The 18,341-nt window shown below is 48.6% G+C and overlaps 1 protein-coding gene and 1 pseudogene across 1 annotated transcript in view; both read right to left on the reverse strand.

Annotated features, from left to right (window-relative positions):
* Positions 1 to 18,341, reverse strand: part of KDM3B (lysine demethylase 3B) — a 1,181,011-nt gene that overhangs the window by 206,419 nt on the left and 956,251 nt on the right. The window lies entirely within an intron of this gene.
* On the reverse strand, positions 5,241 to 6,103 carry LOC144767087 (aurora kinase A-A pseudogene; annotated as a pseudogene).

Genomic DNA, 18,341 nt, shown 5'->3' on the forward strand with positions numbered 1-18,341 from the left:
TGTTGAAGCAGGTGGAGGGGATGACATTATCCTGTTGGCGGGTCATGGAGAGGATGGAGTCTAGCGCGATGCAGATATTCCGGGCATGCTGCGTGGGGGTGGGCGGGCTGCTGAGGGCATTGGGCCACCAGGCATTGTCCCAAGTGGTGGGAGAGGGTCAGAGGATGAGGACCTCTGTCTTTTCTGTGTTGAGTTTCAGGAAGCTTCTGCTCATCCAGGATGAGACGTCCTTCATTCCTTCCTGGAAGCTGAGTAGGGTGCTGACGGGATTCTTGGTGAGGGAAAGGATGAGATGAGTGTCGTCGGTGTATGAGACTATGTTGGGTCTGTGCTGTGTGACAATGGCGGCTAGGGGGGCCATGTAGATATTGAAGAGCGTTGGGCAGAGAGATGATCCTTGAGGTACTCAGCAGTTGGTCTCTGTGTGTTCGGAGAGGAAGGGGGCAGTCTGATCTTTTGGGTTCTGCCAGTGAGGAAGGAGCAGAGCAATTCGATAGTGGTTCCCTGAATGCCAGCGTCATGGAGTCAGGCGGCGAGAGTGCGGTGGGTCAAAAGCTGCAGAGAGGTTGATTACCCTCCGCAGCCTCCAAGGTGTGGCCTTGGACGAGGAGGGTGCAGAGGTCGTCTGTGGCGGTGAATAGGGCGGTTTCGGTGCTATAGTTCCTGCGGAACCCTGATTGGGAGCTGTCGAGGATGGAGCTCTATTCGATGAATTTCGTTAGTTGGGCATTGACGGTCTTCTTGGTGACTTTGGGCGTGAAGGGGAGGGGGGGGAGATGGTCGGTAGTTCTTGAGGTCAGCAGGATTTGCCAAGGGTTTCTTGAGAAGGGGCTTGACTTCTCCATGTTTCCAGTCGTCGGGAAAAATGCCGGTTTTGAAGGTGGTGTTGATGGTGCGTCATAGTTCCAGTGAGATGGCAGGGGTCCGTGGGTGCTCCTGCATTGATGCCTTTCATGGTTCATTCGGTGTGTTCTGACGTGGCTGGGGTCCAGGCAGACATGGGGGGGGGGGTGGCTGGCGTTGCTGTGGGAAATGTGTGGTTTCGCTGTCTGGTGTCAGTTCGTTGACGTAGAGGGACTTAATTTTCAGATGAAAGTAGGTTCTGAGCTTGTTGCAGAGATCCTGTCCTGAAAGGAGATGATGTCCGTGGCTTCACTGGGGGGTTTAGTGAATTCTTGGATAATGCTGAAGAGTTCCTTTGAGTTGCTGGAGTTGGCGGTGATCTTGTTCTGGATGAAGGTCCTTTTAGTTGATCTGATGAGTTGGTGGTATTCTGTCATGGCGTTTGTGTATGTGGTGCAGTCTTCCGAAGGTTTGCTGTCTGTCAGGGTTGCGGAGGAGTGTGAGATCGTCTGCGCAGTTGGTGGTCCATCTGAGTAGTTCTTTGGCTGCTAGGTTGGCGTTGGTCGAGGTGGAGGGGGCATCACCGTTGAGGGTGGAGTTGAGGTGCTCCTCTGTGACCTTGCTCCAGTTCTTTTGTGGTGGGCGGGGTGTAGGTTTGGGGGCGGTGGATTTGTTAACGTGGAAGTGAACGCAGTGATGGTCGGTCCAGAGGGGCTGCGAGGTGTGGCTGAAGTGGACGTTGTTGCCTCCTGCGAAGATGGGGTCCCGGGTGTGTCCTGCTTTGTGGCTGTGGGTGATGATGAGCTGTTGCAGTCCATGGTTGGCAAGGTTGTCCAGGAGTGTGGCGGAGTTTGGGTCACCGAGGTTGTTGAGATGGAAGTTGAAGTCTCCAATGAGTATGTAGTCTGTGGAGGTGATGGGGTGGGGTGCAACAAGATCGGTGATGGTAGTGGTGAATGCTGTTCGAGGTCCAGGGGGGTCTCTATGCAGAGGTGCTGCTTAGGGTGGTTCTGGGGCTGGTCTGGAAATGGAATTGAAGGTGTTCGGTGGTGGTGAAGTCGTTGATGGTGGAGGTGGAGAGTCGGAGAGAGCTTGTGTGCAATGGCGAGTCCCCCTCCTGGGCGGTTTTCCTCTGGATCTTGTATCCATCGGGGATGACAGGCGGAGGAGGCGTTGGTCTAGGTTTCCGTGAGGAAGGCGGCCTCTGGAGAGAGTGTCAAGGAGGTCCCAGATCTCAATGGCATGTGCAGGGAGCGCATGTTGAGGAGGATGCACCTTAGGGCTTCTGTGGTGTTGGCGTCTGGCGTGGGGGTGGCGGCTGTGGTAGTGCAGAGGGTGGTGAAGGGTCAGCGTCAGGAGAACTGGCCATGGGTGGTGTTCGGTGTGGATAGCTGGCAGTTGTTGCTTCCGGGGTTCAGTGTGAGGAGGGCAGCAGAGTTGTTGCGGTGAGTGGTCGGAGATCCAGTGTCCCTGGCGCGGGTCGCGGTGCGGCGCAGACGGGTTTGACTTTGGCGCACCCACTGCGCACGTCCTCTGCACGGCCACCATTAAATAGGGGAAGGAAGGCGCAGCTGGGAGGAGGGAGCGGAATCGGCAGGGGGAGGGGCTGCGGGGGCAGAAGCGGCGGGAAAGGGAAATGGGCAGAACACAGGATAGCGTAGTAAGGCAAGGCAAAAGTGCATCAAGGAAAACAGGGCACAATAAACGTAAGGCAGCAAATACAGAAATACTCAAGAACAGGGCACAAATGCAGAGGTAGAAACAAAATGGGCAAAATGCATTCCAGGCAGTGACTCGAACCCCTACCTGAACCAAGCACTGCACAGGGCAGCGGCATAGCAGCAGAGCTGCAGAGGGAGAGAGCAGGACTCTGGCCGAGGGGTCAGAGGTCTTGCATGTTAAAACAGGCCCCTGAGATGCTTGGCCTAAGTTTAATTGCCATTTTCAACTCCATGTTCACAGAAGGCATCTTTCCATCCATCTGGAAAAGGGTATCAATCTTACCTCTTTTGAAAAAATCCAGCCTTGATTCAACCTAAGTGAACAACTATAGGCCCATTTTAAGTCTTCCACTCCCAACCAAACTGGTGGAAAAAGTAATGAATGATCAATTAACATTCATCTTCACGAACATAACTTCGTAGATGAGACCCAATTTGGTTTCAGGGCAGAACATAGCACTGAATCAGCCCCATTCAAAGCCACAGATGAAATTAGAACAGCTCTAGATGCAGGAGGTGCAGTGGTTCTTATTTTGCTCAACCTGTCGGTGGCGTTCCACACGGTCAATCATAATTTACTACTCAATCGCCAGAATTCTATTGACGTCACGGATAATGGTCTAGCACTGGTTTACTCGTTTCTATCTGGTAAAACACAATTGGTTGCCTTGGGTAGCTACAAATCCCCTTCTTTTGTGCTCCCCTGCATGGTTCCACAGGGCTCTTCAATGAGTCCTACCTTTTTTAATATTTACGTACAGAACTAGCAGCATTAATGAGATCCTTTGGCTTGGCAGTAACATCTTATGCAGACCGAACTCAAATCATCTTGTCTGTTTTCAAAAACAGTGTGCCGCCAGTCAAAAGATTTAGGGAGTGCATGTCGGCAGTCAGCTCAAATATGAGCTCGCACTGCCTCAAGCTGAACTAGGGAAAAACTGAGATAGTCCTCTTTGGCAAGTTTTCCCCAAGCTGGTCACAGATCTGGTGGACGGACGATTTGGGGGCAGCTCCCAAGGGTAAGAACTTGGGTGCGATTTAGATGAGAAACTGAAGTTTGAGGCCAAAGTTAATGCTGTCTCCTCATCTAGTTTCTTTCTACGTAAGGTGATCAAGAAAATCTTACCTTTTATTTCAGCAGATAGCAAGAAAACTGTGGTAACATCGTTAGTTCTTGCCAAACTGGACTATTGCAACGGGCTCTACTTTGGCAAACCCGAGAAGCAGCTATGTAAGCTTCAAACGATTCAGAATGCTACTGCTAGGCTTCTGCTGGGGATTCCCAAGTATCAATAGGTTGGAAAGCACCTTCACAAGTTGCATTGTCTCCCAGTCAGGAGCCACATCATGTTTAAGGTCCTTTGCATAATTTTTATTTATTTGAAAAGTTTTATATACTGCTGGCTAGACCATGAGGTATCAGAGCGCTTTACAGTAAGTTACAGGTTACATAGTTACATCAATTAAATCAAAGAATCACGGGGGGGAGGGGGGGAGGAAACAACGGGGAAACGAGAAAAAACAATGTCAGTTGACCGGCTGGGTAGGTGCCGGCTGAAGGGGTGAAACCAGGGGCAGACTCCTCTATAGCTGCATGTGACAGCTCCACCGGGCATCGCCCAAGGTTGCTTGTGCACCGAGGTAAGTACAAACAGTATTGGTATCCGCCCAGAGCTACAGGTTACATAGTTACATCAATTAAATCAATGAATTATGAAGGGAGGAGGAGGGAAGGAAACACAACAGGGAAACTAGGAAAACAATGTCAGATGACCGGCTGGGTAGGTGACGGCCGAGGGGGTGAAACCATGGGCCAGACTCCTCTATAGCTGCATACGACAGCTCCACCGGGCATCAGCCAAGGTTGCTCGTGCACCGAGGTAACTACAAACAGTTTTAGTATCCGCCCAGGCGGCATCGTCAAAGGTCCATCGAAAGTTCTATCAAAGTTCCACCGGGCATGGACCATGTTGTTCCAGCTCCGAGGTTAGTACAATGTTCAAGGTTTCAGTCTGGGGGGGCGTCGTCATAGATCAATTGGCAGCACCCATCCCGGAGTTATTGGGACCTAAGACTTACTTTAGGGGTGATATGCTCGATAGCATGGCTTCCAGGGGACAGGCCAGGACAGCCATCCTAAGGTCAGGCATATAGAATGTGTAGGACCTGTGTTGTAGGGTACTCAGGAGTTGCCCCACGCAATTGTCTCGGTGTGAGTGAGGCTGTCGTAGGACTAAGTGTAAAAAACAGTCTCATTGCTATTCTTTTGCGCTGTGGAGATCCTGATGTGAGCAACGAAATCTCGCTCCGGGCGCTGTTTTAGGGACAGGCACAGCCCTTCCCGGACCACCTTCCTGCAACTCTCCCATGATTTGTGGCCATTTTGGGGTCAGGCTTGGTTGGATCCTCCCTCTCCGTCCACCTGGTGCCTCTTGTGACCCCCGACTCACCCAAAAGCATCCCCCTCACCGGGTCCCTGTGATTGTGTCATGGAAGGGGATCTCCGCTTACCTCTTCACTATCGCCGCTCCTTCAGACCCTCCTGCGACATTTGTTGGATGCATGGTCAATGTTCTCCAGGAGCCTGCCATAGCCGCCGAAGAAGCGCTGGATGTCCCTCCAAATAGAAGAGCTTCACCAAACAAGCCAGCTGGTATGCTACGGACCAGGAAAACCCTAAGAGCAACTGGAAGTGACTGGAGAGGAATTCGCGCACCAACAAAGATCCCATAGACCATGCCGACCATGACAACCCTCAAGAAATACCACCAACACCTTGGAAATGCGCCGGTAGGTGTCCTGATGCGAGTCAGCTTCAAAAGGTGGCTTTCCAACAAGAAATTCATAGCACAGCACACCAAGACTCCAGAGACCCACTTTATCGTCATGCATTTTACCTTCAATCATCTCAGGAGGTAGGTAGTCTAACGTACCGCAAAGTGTACTTCGCCGGGATGAGGGTGCATGCACAGACCAACCAAAGTCTGCAATCTTCAGCTCACCTTCAATGCTAGAATGAATTTGCTTTGCTGCTCACGGACAAGATACACATTGCCAAACTTTCCTTTACCCAATGGACGTCCAATCTAGAAATCTTCCAAACACCACTGCTTCTTTTTTTCCTGGTCACAAGGATGGTCAGTGCCTTTTGGATCAGCCGATTTAGGATTCTGACTAGGTTGTTGCTTCTCCTGTTCCGTTGTTTTTGAAGGCGGTCTACATGCTTGTGGATTTGGAGTAGTCAAGTGGGAAGGCTGAGGTCGCACTTGTGTCACTGGTTTGGCGTGCTGCTGACTTTGTGTCACTTTAGCCTGAACAGTAGGCTTCTGATTGACAGAGGCAGTTTTTTGAGTTTGTGATAGGACACGCTGTGCACCATTTGATGAACATAAAATCCTCTGTGGTGGAAGCGCCCCACTATCGCCACTACTTTGAGGCTTGTGCGTCACAGGTACACGGTTTGCATCACCATCAGCTGGTAGTAAATTCTTTGCAACTCCGGTAGATCCATTTTGATTTTCCTTGCCATGCCGGTCCATGTAAGTAGGCTACAACGTCGCTTGCGGGAAATTAAAAGCCTGCGTCTTGATCGATATTTTAATCCAAAATTTAGAACACGGAAGATGGGCGCGCCTGGTCCGCTGCCTCTCTCTCAAGGCACTTTACTGCACCGGCCCTCAGTTCTTGACGCGGTCATTGCATTAGTATGCCCCAAATCTATATCTCCGATCTGAAGAAGTAAAGCTGATGCTTACTCCCAGATTCCACAAAGCCAATTTGGGCGGTAGGAGTTTCACAGTGGGGGCTCCTAAGGTCTGGAAAAACCTCCCCAATTTTATCAGTACTCTTCCCTCTCTGGCAACCTCCCGGAAGGCCCTTACAACCTGGCTTTTTTACAAACAGAGGTCCCTGCTCATTCTGGACTACTAGCGCCAAGACACAGTTTTTGGTATTTGCGAACTTTAAAAATTTTAATAACATAAAAGCCTCTTAAGGAAGAGAACTGTTACCTTTGTAAGAGGAAGCATTCTGGTCTGAGGGTGTGGTTTTGGACCCTCCCCGATAAAAGAAACAACAAAAGGAGCTGCCATTTGAAGGAGACTGGAGCGCTCCCATGGACTGCCACTTGGGTGTCTTTTTTCATTTTCTCAAGCGCCTGATCTACCTCAGGACCAAAAAGATGTTCTTTGTCAGTGGGGGTAATTTAAATAAATTGTTGGACTTCGGGCTCAAACCCGGAAACCCTTAACCAAGCATGCCTTCTGAGTAGGACACTAGTGTTGACCTCTCTAGCTGTGGTGTCAGCAGCATCTACAGCACACCTTATTGAAAATTGGAAATTAGCTTTCCTTCCTGTACCAAGTCTTGGCCTTTTGCTTTATGCTCATCTGTGAGATATTGGAGCACTTGCTCCATTTCATCCCAGTGCACCCTATCATATCTGACTAAAAGGCCTTGCGTGTTTGCAATGCGCCAGTAATTGGCAGATTGAGCAGCTATGCATTTGCCAGAAGTGTCTATTAGCTTGGATTCTTTATCTGGGTGAGGACCGTCCCCAGAGGTTTGGGAATTATCTCGCTTACAAGCATTGGACACTAACAGGAGTCTAGTGGTAACTCGCCCTTAATAAATACAGGATCTGTTGGGGAGTGTTTATATTTTTTATAGACTCTAGGAGTCAAGTTGCGTGCACGCAGCGGATCTTTCAAAATTTTGTCAGTGTATCTCATCATACCTTTAAGCATAGGGAGTGTTTGGCTCGACCTGTGTGTGGATCCTAGTGTCTCAAAAAAAAATCTTCCTCTAAGGATTATTTGTGTAGTACCACCCCATGGTATTCTGCGGCTCTGGCTAGGAGTTCCTTTTAAGATACATTGTCATTGGGTAGAGATGATTTGGTAGAAAGGGAGGCATGCAAACATAGTTCATCACTCCATCCACGGTAACATGAACATTAGGGAACCACCAGTATTGAAAATTAGTTGGGGGAATGAGTAATGCAGAACCCACAATGAGTACCAGTTCAGGTGCTTGGGTAATAGAACCTTTGGGTTTAGTATTTTTTTTTTGTCCTGCAGTGTGTGACTACAGGGCGGTGTCCCCACAAAGGTCCCAGGTTCGGAGATTAAAATATGAAACTCGACGGAGGAGCTACGATCGCGAACAAGATGGCCGCTTAGGCTCCCGGCTCCGCCGACCTCCGTCTCCCGTCGGAATATCCTGTTATATCTCCTGATCTTACACCCGACCTCCAGATGGATAAATAGTAGCTGACCCTGGTGGCGCAATCCCGAGCATTTTTCGAAAATTATTGCCAAAGTTACACCGGGTTGAATTTCTCGGCCTAACCCGGCTGGGAGCCGGGACCTCGAGTGCTGGCCAGGCCGGGTTGCAATTGAACAACATCGGCCGTGGGACCTAGGTTGGGTCCGGTCTCTCTCTGTGGAGGTTCTTTTGCCTGCTCCTGGTGGCGGTCGCTCAATCTGCTCAAGCCGAAGAAGAGGTGCCGCAAAGCTTCCTTGGCTGCGTTTCGGGGTTCCCCGTCCCGGAGATCAGGTGCTCCCCCTCCCCCGGTTCGAAGGTCCGGGGTCCCCGGTCACGACGAATAGATTGCTGTGCGGTACAAGATCTCTCGCCCGCTGTGGCCGTCCGCTCCGTTCTGGCCTGTTCTCCTGGTGAACTTGAGCTCCGGAGACAAATATACTGCCGGTACGTCACGGAGTGGAGATGGGTCGGACGGAGGGTGAACCGTCGCTGCGGACCGTTCTGGCTGCCATCGGGGCTCTGCATTCGCACATGGATGTTCTGATTCACAAGATGTCCACCTGTACAGCTGAAATTGAGCGTCTGAGACCGAACTCTGCTTCATTGTCTGAGCCCAAGTGTGCGGAGCTTCCCACGGTGAATGCCTTGCCGGTGGATGATGACCGTGTGCTGGAGGTCGAACTGTATCCCTTGCTCATCGATTGCATTACTGTTGGTAAACTTGGTATCGAGACTGTATTGCCACACTTGCAAGTCCCCCAGGTGAAGATAGCTCCCCGCGACCATCCGTTTGAGGAGCCGGTTTTCACCAATTCTCGAGTCGTAACATTGAAGTTTTCCCCCCCGGCAGGTTCATTGTGTTCTTTGGGGAAATTATACTGTGACTTACGGTCGGGGAGGGGTCGCTTATGGAGGACTGGGATTCGTGATGGTCTACTCTTATTGATCTTGTACGAACTGAACATTTTTGCCCTTAATTTCCAGCTAGCTTATTCAGTCGCGAGAATGGTTCCACCCGTGGGAGTCCGTGTTGTAGACCGTACGGGCCAAGGTTGATATTGACTGAAGGGACCAGTTGTGTTGATCTAATGGACACGGGACTGCTACCACTGTTTTCTTTTCTGAGGGTTGGGTGGTGTTGATAACTTCCCCTGCTAGATCTGCTCTAATATCCTGTTGGATTTTTTCTTTTGGTTATGTGCTCAGGGGTCGCTGTTTCCGACGGGGGGGAGGGGGGACCGGGAGCCGTATGACACTTTCCTCCCCCACTTTTCTACTTTTAGAACCTAGTTAGTTGGGGCGACAGGCACACTGCTAGTGGGGGTTAGGCGATAGCCGTTGCAGGGTTGTTTTTGTTTTGTTATCGCCCGTATAGTTTTGAATTTTTTCAATCCCTTTTAGTTCAGCCTTTTTTGTATTATTGTCGAATTATCCTGATTTTGTTTCTCTTTCCTTCTAATGTCAGGTAGCCATGAATCTTCCACTGCTTTGAGCCTGGGTGGGAAGGTCTTGGGGGTCCACGTTTAACCTGTTCATTGACTGTAATTTTGCTAGTCGTATCTTATGCTTACTGTCGCGGACCACTCATTGATTTTTGTTGCTCCATGTTTATCCTGCTATTGTTCCCTTCCACCCTGTTATTTCATAGGTGTGTATGGCTCCGGTCATGTCTATTCCTTTTTTCCTGTTTAAAATGATAAAAAGATTTTTAAAAAAAAGAAATATGAAACTCTGGTAAGACACTCTGGAGATATCCTCACCGGAAAATGTCATGTGTGTTTTTCACTAGTGGGTTCATTATTGATCGGTCCATAGCCTCACACGGTGTTGGGTGTTTGTTATGGTTTTATATCTGTGAGAAAGTGGCTCTATATATACTGGACTAGAATGAAGTACAGTGTGTATAGAGTCCACCAACCCCAGAAATATAACAGAGGTTAAGGTGAGAACTGACTTTACTCTTTAAAGTGGTAGCTTGGTCGAGCAGTAAGGCAGTACCAGAGGACAGTGTAAAGCATTTGTTGTACACACTCAGTCAGCAAAAGGTTTCACACACTCAAAGACTGAACTCCAGGCCAATTGTTTTTATATCCACAGATATAGTTGTTTTATTTTTAGAACCAACAGTTATAAAAATATACTTTTCTGGTTATGAGTACTTTCATGTCAATACTTTGCAAAGGGGCAATAAAGGTTGTGCACACAATGATTACAGTATTGATAGTAAGCAACACAGTCCTGAAACACACTAGCATTGAGCTCAATGGGTTTTCTACATATCAGTACAGTTGATTACTTTATAGATTACTTTGGGAGTTCCAGGACTAGGTCTTAGATTCAGTCCTGGGGTCTAAGCTGAAACCAGATTAGCAAAAACGTTTTAGTTACTGTAGTGAATGTTCATGAATATAAAGCCGTTTTAAAAGTTCACACTTAGAAACTTTTCAATGTAAATCTCACAATGTTATTCAATGGGAGGAAATTCAGGTTGCAGGTAAAGTACGATTGCGTTACTTTTGTAACCCAGCACTGGTCTCCTAGGGCCAGCTCTGGGGGCTTAACTCAAAACAGGTAGGTAATTGCGTTTCAGTATTTCAGATGATTTTTAAAGAATATTTGCAGTTTTCAAAAGTAGACAGAAGAAATTTCATTGAAAAGCAGACAATGGGTTCCTATAGAGAAAATACAGATTACTAGTAAACCCGCTAGGGATTACTTTTGGGGTTCAGTACTGGGCTGAAAGGTACAGTGCTGGCTTCTCCCCTGAACCCGGGTGAGTACTTTGGAATTCGGTCTTTGGCTGATTTTATAAGAATATATTCAGTTTTCAAAACTTCACACTTAGAAAATTTTCCAGTCAAAATGAGTCAATGTTATCCAATGGCAGGTAAGTGAATTACCGGTTTACAGGTGAGTACTTGGTTGTTGAAGGTAAGGTGCTGGGCATAGACTCAGGGGTCCCCAAGGGTCAGGTAAGGATTAGTTACTTACCTGTAATCCTAGTTCTCTTCCAGGGGTATACTCATCAAAGTCATAAGCACTGAATAGTCCCGCCCACGTGCGGGACCCCGGAGCAATAGCCAATAATATGCATATATCTACATATATATATATATAAAAACATATAAATACGCATAAAATAACCATATATATATATATATATATAGATAATATGCATATACATATACATATGCAGCCCAATATAACCATACTAGGCTAAAAAAACTGCCACAATAGCCTGTAAAATCTTTACATTTGCTAAATAAAGACATATAAATTACATTATATGACAATGCAAAGAAGAAAACACTGCCTTGATTCTCTTTGAAACACACAACCTTTATTTTCAAAGGTAAAAAACAGGCAGGATCATAGAGGCCGCTTTAGCCTAGATAGGCTGCATTGTAACAACAGAAAAATCTGGCGCCGTGCCTTTAAGACCTCTGTGAGCCTCCAGGCTCCCATCATGCACCACAGGTGACAGTTAGGTCAGGTCTTTTGGACGGCGTATAGCAGTGTGATAACTGCATGGGTAACGTGTAAAATAGACAGCTCTGGTATTCGCCCGGGGAGGCGGGTGGGTGTGCTTATGACTTTGATGAGTATACCCCTGGAAGAGAACTAGGATTACAGGTAAGTAACTAATCCTTCTCTTCCAGGGGATACTCATCAATAGTCATAAGCACTGAATAGAGTAGCAAGCCCATCCCATACCCTGCGGACGAATACCAGACTCTCTAAACGGTACACTAATATAGATATTACCCAAACAAATTCCTCAGGGATGCCTGACCAACTTGGGCATCCGCCTGAGTATCAGAATCAAGGCAGTAATGGCGAGCAAAGGTGTGAACCGAACGCCATGTAGCTGCCTTACAAATTTCATGAACAGGAACATTTTTAAGCATTGCTATAGTAGCAGCCTTTCCTCTAGTGGAGTGCGCTCTCGGTCTACCCTGGAGCTGTTTCCGTGCCAACTGATAACATAACAAAAGGCATGACACAATCCATCTAGAAATGGACCTCTTAGAAGCAGGCAAGCCCGTATTCAGAGGACCGTAGTTCACAAACAGATGATCAGTCTTTCTAACACTCTTAGTTTTATCAAGGTAAAACTTCAAAACTCTTTTCAAATCCAAAGAGTGTAGAGCTTTTTCAGCTGAAGTGCTTGGATTAGTAAAAAACGTAGGTAGTGTCACTGACTGGTTAATGTGAAAATCCGAGACTACCTTAGGAAGGAATCTGGGATGAGTCCGAAGCACCACTCTATTCGCATGGAAAACGAGATAGGGTTCTGTACCACAAAAAGCCTGTATCTCGCTCACCCTGCGTGCAGAAGTGATAGCTACAAGGAAGGACACCTTCCACGACAGATGTTGAAGGGAGGCCTTATGTATAGGTTCGAATGGAGGACCCATCAATTTAGACAAAACCACATTAAGCTCCCAAGGAGGTGAGGGAGCTCTCACGGGAGGTTACACTTTCCTGAGACCCTCAAGAAAATCCTTCACAACTGCCATTTGAAAGAAAGATACCTGGGTAGGGGGCTTTCGATATGCTGTTATTGCTGCCAGATGGACCTTAATAGAGGAATACTGTAAACCTGCTTGGCCAAAGAAAGTAAATATGGTAACAGTACCTGTTCCTGACCTCGAATCGGGTCATGACCTTCAGCAGCACACCACACGAAAAACCGCTTCCACTTGAAAGCATACGTCTTTCTTGTAGAAGCTCTCCTTGCCGCTCTTAAAGTACAAGTTACTTACCTTCGGTAACGCTTTTTCTGGTAGATAAAATATCTGCCTGTTGATTCCTCACCTTGTGAATATCCCCTTGCGTCAGCAACATTCGGAAATTCTTTTTGTAGCCCCGCGCCGACGTGGATTCGGACGTCATAGAGACACGACATCGCTCGCGACTCCGCTGACGTCACCGACGCCTATAATAGGCCCACGCCGGCGTGATGACATCAGTTCCGCCCTTTTTTCCGTGCCTTCGAGGCACACGGACGGACCAATGACAGACATATGCACAGTATCCGCAGTACAAATATCAAGGTAACACACACAGTGTGAAGCAAATGCAATAAAACATGAAATAAACAACTCCTTGACAATAAAATAAACACATTACATAAACTCTGGTATAGAAGAGTGGACAACGGGGAGGCGGGTGGGTCAGTGAGGAATCCACAGGCAGATATTGTATCTACCAGAAAAGGCGTTACCGAAGGTAAGTAACTTGTTCTTCTGATAGATACATCTGCAGTGTGGATTCCTCATCTTGTGAATAGAGCCCCACAGCAGTCCCCACTCCCGGAGGAGGGTGTCCACTCTTCTAAACCAGGAAATCCTGGAGGACAGAGCGTGCAAAGTGACCGTCCCTCCTCACCTCGGAATCCAAGCAGTAATGCTTCGCGAAAGTGTGGAGGGAAGACCAAGTTGCCGCTCTACAAATATACTCTACAGGAACACCTCTAGCCAATGCAGAGGTTGAAGACTTAGCTCTCGTAGAATGAGCCCTTATACCCTCCGGTGGTTCCTTACCGGCCAAAGAGTAGCAGATCTTTATACAAAGGACGATCCATCTCGACAAGGTTCTTTTATGGACCGCTCTTCCTTTCTTGCAGCCAGCAAACCCAATGAAGAGCTGGTCATCCAAACGAAAGTCTTTAGATCTGTCCAAGTAAAAAGATACCGCCCTTTTGGGGTCCAGACGGTGTAACCTCTCCTCATCCTTAGAAGGGTGTGGGGGAGGATAAAAGGGAGGGTAATGGATTGACCAAGGTGGAAAGGAGTAACCACCTTTGGAAGAAAAGCAGCCCTGGTCCTAAGAACCATTCGATCAGCATGAATGGTCAAGAAAGGGGGTTTGGAACTAAGAGCCAGAAGCTCACTTACCCTCCTTGCCGAGGTTATTGCAACGAGAAAAACTGTCTTAAGGGTCAAAAGCCTCAAAGGACATTTGTGAAGAGGCTCAAAAGGAGCACCCATCAAAAAAGTCAAGACAAGATTTAAGTCCCACTGAGGCACAATAAAAGGAGTAGGAGGGAACTTATTTGTGAGGCCCTTCAAAAACCTTAAAACTACAGGAGACTTAAAAAGAGAAGGCTTGTCAGACAAGCAGAGAAATGCCGACAGCGCTGAAAGATAGCCCTTAACCGTGGCAACAGCAAGCCCTTGCTGCGCCAGAGAGAGGGCAAATTGGAGAACTTCAGACAAATGGGCTGTCAAAGGGTCAATAGATTTATCCCCACACCACGAGACAAACTTCGACCATCTATAAGAATAGATGGACTTAGTGGAGTCACGCTTGGCTGACAAGATGACATCCACAACGTCAGGCGGGAGGGAAAAGGAATTCAGGTTGCCCCGTTCAATCTCGAGGCATGAAGGTGTAATGTCTGGAGGTGGGGGTGTAGAACCTGCCCCTCCATCTGAGAGAGGAGGTCTGCCCTGAGAGGGAGACGGAGCGGCGGGTGAGAGGAGAGGTGGAGAAGATCTGTATACCACACCCTTCTTGGCCAATCCGGGGCGACCAATATGACTTGGGCCCGGTCTAGGCGAATCTTCCTCAGAACCCGAGGAATCAAAGGTATGGGAGGAAACGCGTAAAGGAGCTGATTTCCCCAACTCAACTGAAACGCGTCCCCCAAGGCTCCTTGCATCGGATACTGGAGACTGCAGAATGACAGGCAGTGAGCATTCTCTCGAGTGGCGAACAGGTCCACCCGAGGAGTCCCCCACATCTGAAAGATGTCGTGAACCACATCCGGGTGAAGCCTCCACTCGTGGCCGGCAGAGAACTGCCGACAGACTGTCTGCACGAACGTTCAGAACTCCGGCCAGATGATTCGCCATCAGACAAATCTGATGGTCCTGAACCCAGGACCAGAGATGCAGAGCCTCTCTGCAGAGACACTGCGACCCCACTTCTCCTTGTTTGTTGATGTACCACATCGCGGTCGTGTTGTCCGTCAGGACCTGGACCGAACGACCGCGGATGGAGGGGAGGAAGGCCTTGAGCGCCAAACGTATCGCCCGCAATTCTAGAAGGTTGATGTGAAGCAACCTTTTCTCTGGAGACCAAAAACCCTTGATCTCCAGATCCCCCAGATGAGCACCCCACCCTAGAGTGGATCATTCCGTTATCACCGTGGCCACCGGATGAGGCAACTGAAAAGGCTTCCCCTGAGACAGGTTGCCTTCCACGCCCCACCAAGACAGATCCGCCGCAGCTTCTCTGGAGATCCTCACGGACACCCTGAGATCTCCGTTGTGCTGATACCACTACCTGCGGAGGCACCGCTGGAGCGCCCTCATGTGCCAGCGAGCATGGTTGACCAACAGAATGCATGAAGCCATCAGACCGAGCAGGCGAAGGACCTTCAGGACTGGAACGACTGCTCCATTGTAAAATAAAGGAATCATTTCCTGTATGTCGCGAATCCTATGAGGAGGAGGGAATGCACGACATACAGTTGTGTCCAGTACAGCACCTATGAACAGGTTGCGCTGGGAGGGCACCAGGTGAGATTTGGGCACATTTATCGAAAAACCCAACTTGTACAACAACTGGGTTGTCTCTCGCAGATGATGAAGCACTCTCTCGGACGTCTCTGCTTTGATCAGCCAGTCGTCCAAATAAGGGAACACAGGAATCCCTGACCTTCTGAGATGCGCTGCCACCACTGCCATCACCTTGGTGAAGACTCGAGGCGCAGTAGTAAGCCCAAACGGAAGGACCGCAAACTGATAGTGCTGCGATCCCACCGTAAAACGGAGCTACTTCCTGTGCGACTTCAGGATGGGGATGTGAAAGTACGCATCCTGCAAGTCGAGCGACACCATCCAGTCTTCTTCCAGCAGTGCCTGAAGAACCTGAGCAAGGGTCAGCATCTTGAATTTCTCTTGTTTCAGATAAAAATTCAAGATCCTGAGATCCAGGTTTGGACGAAGCCTGCCATCCTTTTTGCGAATCAGGAAATACCGGGAGTAGCATCCCTGACCCCTTTCCTGCTCTGGGACCACCTCTATCGCACCCTTTCTTAAAAGAGTCAACACTTCCTCCTGCAGACGTAACAGATGTTCCTCGGTGCAAAAACCTTGGCAAGGCGGGTAATTGGGAGGGAATTCCCGAAAGGGAAGGGCATACCCATTCTCTACAAGATTGAGAACCCAAAGATCTGATGTAACCGATTCCCAATCTTGTAGAAAATGGGCAAGCCGACCCCCCACCGGACCCACATGATCCTGAATGGGGGAACTAGGACTGCTTTTCTGAGGCAGGGGGATTAGAGGAAGTGGAAGTGGAAGAGGCCTGACGTCCAAGAGGACGTGATCTTTGCTTTCCTCTGTACGACCTGTACAAGGAATTTTGTTGCTGCTGCTGCTGTTGTTGTTGCTGCAGACCTTGTCGGTAATTCCGAAAGGAAGAGCGACCAAAACCCCTGAACCTCTTGTTGGTCGAAGAGCTCCTTATCTGAAGACTTAAAGATTTAGCAGTTGCCCTACTGTCTTTAAATATCTCAAGGGCTGCATCAGCCTTCTTCCCAAAAAGGCCAGACCCATCAAAAGGAAGATCCAATAAGGTCGCCTGAACATCCGCTGAAAAGTCTAAGGATTTCAGCCAAGCTGCTCTTCTAGTGGCGACAGCAGTACCCATGATACGCGCCACAGAGTCTGCAGTGTCCAAACCACTTTGTATAACCTGGCGAGCTGCTGCTTGCGCATCTGAGATCACCTCCTCAAAATCTTTTCTGCTGGCATCAGGAACCTTGAGTAAAAACACGCAAAGAATCCATAAGGGCATGTACATATCTCCCCATCAGACAAGTGGCATTAGTTGACTTCAAAGCCATGCTTGCCGATGGGAAGGTCTTTTTAGCCACCTGATCTTGTTTCTTTGCCTCCTTTTGATAAGGAACCTGGGGAAAGGCACTTACATTCTTTTTAGAGCAAGCAGCTTGAATGACTAAGCTCTCTGGTGAAGGATGAGAAGTAAAAAATGCAGGGTCCTCAGGTGCAACCCTGTACCTCCTTGCCACACTCTTGGAAACCGCAGGATTTGACAGTGGTTTCTTCCAAACTTCGAAAATGGGCTCTGTTAAGGCGTCATTAAATGGAAGTAACGGTTCTACTACAGAACTAGGAGAATGTAAAACCTTAGTCAGAAGATTGGACTTAACTCCACTGTAGGTAAAGTTAATTTAAGAAGATCTGCTGCCTTCCTCATAACCATATGGTAAGGTTTAACATCCTTAGAAGGTGCATCAGAGCTTGAAGGTAATTCCCACTCTGGGGAGAAATCCAGGCTACTAGCATCAGCTAGCTCATCAAAACTATATTCATCCCATTCACCTTCTTCTAAATCAGGATGAGATTCCATATATCTTCTTTCCTCCAAAAGGCGTTGTGCTTCCCTTCTGGACCTCTCCTTCACACGTTTTGCAGTCGGATCCACCAACGGCTCCGACGGAGCCGGGACCGACGACTGTATCGAATCCGAAGGTTTAGTCGGATGTTCTCGAGGTCGCTCTGGAGCGGGTGACGTCGGAATCGGCGTCGACGGCCTCGGTGGAGCCGGAAATTGCCAAGGCGGCGTCGGGGCTGGCATATAAGGCATAAAAGGTGCAGGAGGATAGGAGTGAGGTACTCCTAGATTGAAAGCCAGCGGACCCATGGGACCAGAAGGTGCACCAGAGGGGTACCATGCCCTTGAAAAGACACCATACATAGCATTAAGAAATGCAGATGGATCTTGTCCTGGGGTTGGAAATGGAGGTTGGAAACCCTCAGGCTGGTCTTGTGAAGGAATCGGATTCGGCTCTTCGGTAGGCGCGGAATCCACATCCACTTGAACCTCTTCTTCGTCATGGGCCGAGGACGGCGCCGGAGACGGATTCGGAGCCGGAGTCGGTGACTGAACACGCGACTCCGAAGGTGAGGCCTCACCTTCCGGTTCAGAGACATCCATAGTAACCACCTTAGAACGTACCTTCTTCGGTGACTTCGATCTCGAATCCGACTCCTTACCAGAACGACGTCGGGATTCATGTCTCCTCTTCTTATGTTTTTTCTTCGACTTCGAAGTATGATCCGAAGCCGACTTCGAAGTATGATCCGAAGCCGACCTCGAAGAAGACTCCTCTCGAGATCTAGACCTCGATCTTTCTCTTCGAGAACGAGACCTCGATGTCCTCCCTTTACCAGCTTTTAATTTTGCCACCAGGAGTTAGGCCTCTCTTTCCCTCAGAGCTTTTGGGTTCATCTTCCGACAAGAGGAACAACTATCGACGTCGTGGTCGAAGCTCAAGCACCAGATGCAGTCATCGTGCGGGTCGGTAATCAACATCATTTTACCGCATTCTCTGCAGGGCTTGAAGCCGGTCTTCTTTGTTGACATTTTGGAAGAGACAGGATACAAAGAAGCGGAAAATAGAAACAAAAAAGGCAACTAAGTAACAGTTGGCTACAGAGATTCCCGATAACCGTTAGCGTCGACGACGCGGAA

This window comes from Lissotriton helveticus, chromosome 7, assembly GCF_964261635.1.
Source record: "Lissotriton helveticus chromosome 7, aLisHel1.1, whole genome shotgun sequence".
Taxonomy (NCBI): Eukaryota; Metazoa; Chordata; class Amphibia; order Caudata; family Salamandridae; genus Lissotriton; species Lissotriton helveticus.